The sequence below is a fragment of the Ceratotherium simum genome, chromosome 25, assembly GCF_057802395.1.
Source record: "Ceratotherium simum simum isolate JZ-2026a chromosome 25, ASM5780239v1, whole genome shotgun sequence".
Lineage (NCBI taxonomy): Eukaryota > Metazoa > Chordata > Mammalia > Perissodactyla > Rhinocerotidae > Ceratotherium > Ceratotherium simum.
Window position 1 is genome coordinate 44038801 of NC_141924.1, and position 9623 is coordinate 44048423.

The window sequence follows — 9623 nt, forward strand, 5'->3', positions numbered from 1 at the left end:
AATTATTAATCTATTATTATTAAATTGCCTAGGTTCTATCCATGGGGTCAGCAGAAACCCAAAAATAGCTCATTGAGAGTTGATGAAATCTGTTTCTTCTATGTTTCTGCCTTTCCCTACATGAGAATGTTAGATTTTAATAAATAATTCAATGGCTTAAGTTTAATTCCCACCTCCCGGCTATCCCGCTTGAACAAACAAAACAACACAAATAAATAACATGGAGAACCCAGGAAATTTGAGGTCTTTTCATAACGCTACTAATACTATAGCCAAAAACTAGTTCTGGGAACTCAGAAATTAGTACACAGAGACATCGGGGGCATTATGCTTTAACCATAGCTCTTGTATTTGGCCTTTCAAAAACGTCATGTGATAAAAGTTGCCCATGGGAATTCCTTTCTCCTCCTTTCACAACACTCATTCAGTTGATTATTTAACAAATGTTTCCTGTATACCTACTATGTGCCAAACACTATGCTTGACACTGGGCAAAAATATTCCCTGCCTCCAAGGAACTCCAAGGACTTCAAGGAGTCTAGTAGGCTTGCGTTTCACCTGTTAAAAAGTATTATTGATGATCACTAACCCATAACGACTGATATAACTTAGACACATGGGAAGAAATTTTATATCAACTTAAAGTGAAATTTAGGTAAATCTTCAAGATAAAGCTTCTATCATGAGAATTATAACAATAGATAATACTTAGAAATTTAACTGTACAATATAACTTTGTCAGTTCCTGCTGCTATAATGAAGTATCATAGACTGGGTGGCTTATAAACAACAGGAATTTATTTTTTGCAGTTCTGGAAGCTGGAAGATCAAGATCAGGGTGCCAGCATGGATGGAGTTCTAGAGGTTGCAGAACCTCTTCCAGGTTGCAGATGGGCATCTCCTTGCTGTATCCTCAACTTGATGGAAAGAGGGTAAGAGAGCTTTCCGGGGTCCCTTTTATAAGGGCACTAACCCTATTCGTGAAGGCTCCATCCTCATGACCTACTTACCTCCCAAAGGCCCACTTCCTAATACCATCACATTTGGGAGTAAGATTTCAACATATGAATTTTGGAAGGACACAAACATTCAGTCCATGTGTACATTGTAGGAGGTAATGGCTGTTATTACTTCTTTATACAAATGAGGAAACCAAGCATTACTGGTCCAAAATCGCACCACCAGTAAGGGTTTAGGCAAGGATTTGAGCCAGGTAGTCTGACTCTAGCACCTAGAGGGGTGATGTTTTCAAAATACTTTTTACTTAATAAGACGCAAAGCACTTACCATATTCCCAAAATGCTTAAGTATCTGAGAAATGTCTTCTTCAGAGTAGGAACTTTCAATTAATATCTCCCATGATGTGCAGCTTGTGGCAGCCTTGCACTTTTAAAAACACATATTTTCCTTCTCAAACTCTATCCCTCTGAAGGGGGCACAACATCACACCATGAATTCAGAGCGGTCACAACTCTGGGCTTCTCAAAAAATTAAAAGTATTTTCATCTTCTTATTGAGATACGTTGGTGCTGGTAGCTTTGTTTCCACTCAATCCAAATATTCCAATATTTATTGATTGAAACCTCATACTTAAAAGATGAATTGCTATGAAAAAACCAAAATGATTTTACACCCCCCAAACACACATAAGCATGTTCTGATCAATTTCAGTCTCCTGCTAAGTACATCGAGGTCACCCTGAAGTTTCTATATGTGACCCTTCTATATATGATCAGCCTTATTAGTAGAAGTTGATCAATTAGGATGACATTCATCTCTGAGAAACAAAAACCCAATAAACCTTTAAAATATCAGGTTTAGTATAGACTGTCCAAGGTTGAGACAGCATCTCTAAAATGTCACCAAAGAACTAAACTCCTTCTCTTCCTGCTCCATCAACCTTAGTGATGACTTTCATCCTTGTGGTTTCATGATGGCTGCTATACTTCCAGCCATCACAGGCATGTTTCAAGCAGGAAGAATGGGAAAAAGCAAAGCAACAAGAAGCGCTGTTAGTCCCCAGCGACTTCCATCTACATCTCGTAGGCCAGAATTGCGTTACATACTGCTCTTAGCTGAGAGAAAGGCTGGGAGTTGACCACAGTCATTTTCTAGCCTCAATAGTAGAGAAGGCAAGAGAGAAGAGCTAGGAAAGGTATTGAAAGAGCCATACTACAGCATCCACTGTAGAAGTCATTTGCATCTTTACCTCGGAAACTATGGAAAACATAGGGATGTTTCTACATGTCTGTGTATGGGACTCATCCCTGATTTCGGTAATGAAAGGTCTAAGAAGAATAATTTGGGGTTCTTGCTAATCCACTTGGTTACTTCAGGGAGAAAATGACAGGGTGCAACCTTTCGAGGTGGCACCTTTAGGGCATGTGGCTGCTATGATCCAGAAGAGAGCAGTATCCCCACCCAGCTCGGTGCACACACAAAAGAGGGGGCCTTTGGAAACAGAAAGACCATCTGGTATACCCTAGTGGCCTTATTCTAGAGCATTTCCAGTGGAGGTTATTGAGCATCTCAGGATTCTAAATTGGAGCTTCACGGCTGCCACTCTAGGGATGATCAAAGACAGAATGACTGTCCGCACTTCGTCCCCAGGCAGTCCTCACATTGTTCTATCAGAGAAAGACCTTGAATATGCCATTGGGAATGGAGAGGTTTGGAAAGAATTCTAGCACCTTATCATTGGAAGGGACCTTTAGAATTCATTTAGTCCAAGCCTTCTTACATTCATCTGAGGAAAATGAAGCCTAGGAGATTATTTGCACTGGGATGCCCAGATGAGGATCACTTTGGTGTCCTTTTCTATTCTGCCAGTTGGAAGAAGTAGAAACACTCCTACCGTGTATTACCATAGGACCATGTGCTTCCCATATGTGACACTTAACTGCAGATATTTGTTTGGTATCCTTCACCTCTACACTGTAAACTCTCACGCAGGTAGGGACTATGTCTGTCTCATTAAATGCAGTGTTTCTATGGCCCAGTACAACTTTGGAGATACAGTAGACACTTGATGTATTTTTATGGAGTGAATAAATGAAAGACTAGATGGTCCCGAAAGATGCTAAGCAACACCTGATAGAGGTTGTAATCTTTTTTTCCCAATCACTAGCATTATCAAGGCCATTGTTATTCAGGTCATCAGCAGAAATGGAGTAAAGAGCCGATACGGTATTGCACCAGGGAAGATTTTCCTACCTGTTCCGTTCCTGACCCCCTCATCACCCACTTTCCCAGGGCTGAGGAGCACTCAAGTCCCTCCTGTGTGTGAATCTGTCAATGAAGGGAAATAGAGATATTTTCAGTAAAACGTTCCATTCTCTGAGAAGATATTGGTTACCCGACAATGATATAGACCTAGAAATTCTGGGAGGAAACTGAGCCAAGCGTATACTTTTAAGTATAGCAGAGCTAAAGAGATTATAATAGTATCTGTCATGGTAAATCCTAAGGAATCTTCATTGATCTGTCTAGGTGTTCTGGAACGTGTAACCAGCTCACACAGTCTCCGACCTTATAGCCTATATCCAGCTGGAGCCCAGGGATAAAAGTGACTTACTGTATTTTTTGCCATGCCTTAGGGTCTGCTGTTTATCTTAGGTTTTCAATGGTTTACTTTTGGGAGATGGTCTCAGTGTTTTTAAGGTTACAGTGGTAATTGTTCTAATTTCATTCCAATGAGAGATGCTGTCTAGAACACTGGGCCTAGAGAATGTCCTCAGATTGCAGACTGCCTAGTTAGTGAGGCATGTGAGGAGTTGGAAATCTCCCAGTCATTTGTCACCCACAGTAAGAATGCATTATAGGAAGAGGAATCCCTTGTTGTTGCTCTTTCTAAATCTATTCACTGCAGGGTGAGGCACCACGGAATTAGGAAGAATACAGATTTTGGAAGATCAGAACACTTATTTCAGTAACTCTTGAAAGCAGAGAAGGCTCTCCCTAGTGGCCAGAGAAGAAAGGGTTTGAATCCTCTTAAAGGCTGTAGTTTGTACCACTCAAAGAGATAATCCTATAAATTGAATCTTACCGTTTTGTTTCCTAAGTTACAGTCTAAAACAAATGGCTCTTAGCATTAAGCTGATTGTCCTAACCAGAATTTGATCTCATTATCATTCATTTTAAAATACTGGTGAATCTCAACTATTAGGTGTTATCCTGCTAAATAGAGCTTATTCTCTAAAAAATTATCATAATCTCATTTGAATTTTTTCAAATTCTGTATGAATAATTCCTCATCTACTTATTCCACAAATATGTGATAATAATAAAAAATGACAAAAACTATTTGTGTCATTTTTTTCTCTCTAAGTAATAGCCTTTCATTGAAAGATGAATCTTTTCAAAATTTCTACCCAGGTCCCTTTTAAGCAAGGACATATCACTTATTCGATTAACATCGTGGGAATTTACAATGAGGTGTCCATGAACAGACATTTCAAGATGAGCTCTTCTGGCATTAGACCTATAGTTTGTGAAATGAGTCATTTTGCTGCTCTTTTTCTCTGTTCTTCTGATTTTTTGCCCTAGAAACTTTGATCACTACATCATCGATTTAAAATTAATATTGTCGTTTCCAAAATAGCAACTCTTGATAAATTATAGTAGACGCTCAGTTAGTATTGTCCAAATAAGAAATTTATCTTAGATGAAAGCAGAGTTTGAAAAGTCACCATTTAAATAAAAATACACTCAAATTGAATTCTAGCAATAGTGATTGTTCTAGTCCATTTGGGCTGCTATAACAATATACCATAGACTGGGTGGCTTATAGACAACAGTGATTGATTTCTCACAGTTGTGGAGGCTGGGAAGTCCACGATCAAGGCATCTGCAGATTCTGTGTCTGGTAAGAGCCAGTTTTCTGGTTCACAGACAGCTGTCTTTTCTCTGTGTCCTCCCATGGCAGAAGCGGGGCAAGCGAGCTTTCTCTGGCCCTTTTAGAAGGGCACTAATGCCATCCACCTGGTTAGACCTAATCACCTCCTAAAGGCCTCACCTCATCACGTTGGGGGTAGGATTCAACATATTAATTGGGGGGTCTGGTACAAGCATTCAGATCATAGCAGTGCTGACTTTTCCCAGGTTTTATCTAAAGGCAAATAACCTCTTTGAGGAGGAACTACATTTAATTAGCTTCAACCACACGCAGGCTCTGTGTTAATTACATTATATATATATATGTATTATACGTGTCTGTGTGTATAGTTGTTTAATTTTTATTACAACCAATCATGTAAAATATTATTTTTCCTACTTTACAACTGAGAAAATGGAAATATAGAAAAATTAAGTAACTTGACCAAGGTCACACTGCTAGTAGGCTGCAGAGCTGGACTCAAATGCAGACGCTGGTCTCTTTATCCAATATCTGCTCATTTAATGAATTTTTGTTAAGCATGTACTATGGGAGGAATAGTGTGTGAGAAGATGAAGAAGCAAAAAAGTGAGTCAGAGTCCCTGCTTTCAAAGAACTCACTGCTAATTTTAAGAGAATACGGAAGTGCCTCGACAGCAGACTCATGGGATATCACAGGGAAGCTATGTTTTTCCACTTGGATTTTCTTATCAAAAATACCTTTTATTCAAAAGAAAATCAGCAACTTAAGCCTTCTAGAAATTTAGGACTATGAAACACCTAGTTCCTTGTTTCCTAATTCAAACTCGTTTCATTGAGCACAGAAATGGCCATGTCTCAGGGACCATGTTAACAGACAGGGCCAGGCCAGCACAGCACCTATTCCTCCAATGCTAGCACATCCCCCCTTTTACCTCTCCCACAGCTGATAAGGTAGGACGAAAAACCTTCCTTATCAGATCTGTTTCAGTGTTAGCAAAGCTCCAGACATAGCGTCCCAAATGGGAAGGCCCTGCCCGCACCGTGGACCGTGAGTGGATACTCAGATCAAGAACTGCTAATTAGGTTGAAGATAATTAAACTGTGTTACAGGCTCACCGGGAACATTTTCCTGCTCTTTTTGCTGTTAGTTTATTGCTGATACATCCCAAAGGGACCCTTAGAAAGACTATGATAATGCTATCCCATTACCCTCACTAACTGCACTATCATTAGCTAGAATAATCTTTCTGTTGTAGTCGTCCGTCTTCCCCAATTAGGAAGTAAGTGCCACAGGTCAGGGAGCTTGTCCACTTCACCTAGTGCTGGGCACTGCATGCCCAGAAGAAGCCAGGTGCACGGGAGACAACAAACTTATGCAACAAATACTTTTGAGCATGAATGAGTGAATGAAGAAAGGAATTCTCTATTTTAACAGGACTTTCATGAAGCTAAAAATGGTATCCCCTCCATTTTACCAAACTGTATCTTTTTCTCATTTCATTTCTCTGAAGGACTATTCTATTTCATTTAGCAAAGGGAGAACGTCAAGGGATATATGATCCTATTTTAAATGTTGATAGGTGTTTCAAAATTCTACTGCTGTGTAACAAACATCCTGAGAACATAATGGCTTAGCACCACCCAGTGTTTAATTCTCCTGTTTCTGTGATCTGGGCTGGACAGTGCTTTTGCCCCACGTGCTGTCTGCTGGAGCTGAGATGTCTAAGACTGTTTCTTCACTCACTCACGTCAAGAACGTCGGCCGTGATGACTGCAATATCTGGGAGCTGGCCAGGCGTGTCTCTGTCTCTGTCTCCACATGGCTAGCTTGAGCTTCGTCACAGTGAGGTGGCCTCAGGGTGGTTGATGTTCTTACACTGCAGCTCTCTTCCAAGAGAGAGGAAACAGAAGCTGCCAGTCCTCCTGAAGGGTTGGCTGGAATTAGCAGTCAAAGCCACCGCATCTTGTTGGGCTAAGTCAGTCACAGGGTCAGTCCAGATTCAAGAGGAGGAGGAACAGGCTCAATTTCTTGGTGTGAGGAGTGGCACGCATAGACCAGGAGGGAAGGCACCAATGGTGGCTATCTCTGCAGATCATATATCACAACAATGAGGTGGTTCTTCTAGGGTTGCCTGCCTGAGTGCCGTGGAATTGCTGTGACTGTGTACCAGTATGTGCCAGGCAGGGATGAGGATCAAAGCAGTGTCTGAGGGAGGCAGATATTGCACCCTCCTTGCACCTAACTTGATGCTGCCGATGTGTTGGCATTACTTCATTGCTTTGGTGTGGCAACAGCTCCAGCCAAGTCACTACTGCCAGACACCTGCCCGTCTGTCCTAAAACATGACTAATCACCATTATAACGATTCTTCAGCTTTATTAAACACCTGTCTTCTGCAAAATCAAATGAGATTCATAAAGACTTCCTCACTAAGTATCACAGCATCCCTGTTGAGAGTTTGAAGATGGTAGGTGTATTCTCATTTTAGAAATGAAGAAGGTGCAACAAGGAAGCTCTAGAAAGGTTAACCAAGATCACACAGCTGGTTGGACAGAATGACGGGAAGAGGCAATGTGTGTGCACGTGAGTGAGGATGAGAGAGAGGGAGAGAGAAGGGTATCTGGGCAAAAGGGAAGGAGAGTCATCAAAATTATTTTTTCTTTTCTCTTCCAATGCTATATGGCAACCACTTAAGTATCTTAACAAACTAAAAGATTTCCAGAAGCAACAAACTTCTGGTATAATCAAAGACTGAGTTCCCCCGCAAAATCATTGTAATGAGATTTAACCTGTATCAGATTCAAACTTGTTTTGCCTCTTTCTAGCTATATGTCCTTGTCCTCATGTGTTGATAAGTGTAAGTTTCAAAGGTTTGTTGTGCAGATGAAATGAAAATACATGTAGCACAAAATGTGTGGTAACTGGCTCATAATAGGCACCCAATAAATGGGAATGGTTGTCATCATGAGTTTTTTGGTCTTAGGAATATTAATATGTTAATTGAAATAGAGAGGATTAAAAAAAGCCTTCTGTCTTTATTTGGTACTGAGTGATTTTTCAAAACAACAGAATTGATTAGTAGTTAGCTGGTCTGCATATTATTATATGCAGCTGAATTTGTACATTTAGACCCAAGTTTGTGTGACATCACACCAGTCAATTAATGTCTCTGGGCGATAGAATCCTCATCTGTAACTTGACGGAACTGGACCAGATGATCTCTAAGGTTTTTGCATCTCTGACATCTGTGGTTCCACGCAAATAGAAAAAGTCTTTTAATTCCCTCCTCAAGCCATCATTTGTGACCATTTTGCCCTCTAGTGGCAAGAATCAAGGAAAAATATTCCCCGGAGAAAAAGTTTCACGTTTATATCCCCATTAAAATCAGATAAATGTTTGAGGAATGCTTAGACTTGCTTCAATATGGTTCTAGTTGTGTCTATGTAAATATTACTCCGAAGTTAGCAGCTTAAAATCACAAACATTTGCACAGTTTCTGAGGGTCAGGAATTCGTGAGCAGCCTAGCTGGGTGCTGCTGGCTCCGGGTCTCTCAGGAGGCTGATCAGGGGATCTGAAGGGCTGTATCACCTGAAGGCTGCACTAGACTGGAGGACGGGCTTCCAGCTCTCTCAGGAGGCTGAGCGCGCGAGGCCTCGGTTCCTCCCCCCGTGCATCTCTCCCTGGGGCTGCTCAAGACACAGCGTCTGGTCTCCCAGGGCGAGCCATCCCAGAGAGAGAAAACCATAATAGAAGCTGCAATGTCTTCCACAAACTAATTTCACAAGTTTTCTACCATGGACAAATGAACTAGAATTACATAGATGCAACGTGTAAATCTCAAAACAACTATTCCACCAAAAAAGCAAGTTGCACAAGTACGTACAGCATATGTATGTGTATAACTTTGTATCTATCTATATATATATATAAGAAAATAATTACTTTATCTGTATACAACTAATATAAAATACTTATATAACTATTAATATAATTATACATCAATTTATTAACATATAATGTATAATATGTCATATAAGATATGTAAAGCCTACTTTATCTTGATTAAAGATTATGTCTGTGTGTGTAGCAGCTGTACAGACAAAAATATGCTTGGAAGTGACAAACACCAAACTCAGCATAGTGGTCACCTCTGGTGCAAGGGGGCAGGAAAGAGATTAGGGGGGTGTACACAGGGGCTTTAATTGGCAATATCTCATGTCTTAGGTTTAATTATGACTACAGAAGCATTTGTGTTATTAGTCTATCTGCTTTTTTGTAAGTCTGAAATAGTCCATAAAAAAATCAAATCATATTGTTATTGCCTCTAGAAAAGAAAATAGCAATACAGCGCTGTGGAGAGAGTGACTTTGTCTTGCATGTAGGTAAGATTTTATCATACAAACATGTATGTAAATCTGGAGCAAACGTGGCAAAAGGGTAACATTTCCTAATTCTAGGCAGAGGGTCTGGGATGATGGCTGCATTTGGATGTTCCTTGCATTTTCCTTTTTTATTCTTTTCAAGATTAAAAGAAAAAATACAGCCGTTTCTTACAGGGAAATATGCTACCTGGGAGCATAATCATTATAAAAGAGGGATACACCAAGTCAGCATGGTTACAGTAGGTCACCTTTTCAGTGTCACCACACATGCCTGGGGAAACAGAAATCAACTTATTGGAGCAATCAGTGCATTTTAAAAACCTCACAGCAAATATAGAGAATTACTACACCCCTCCCCAAAATAAAATTTTAACAAATAATTCC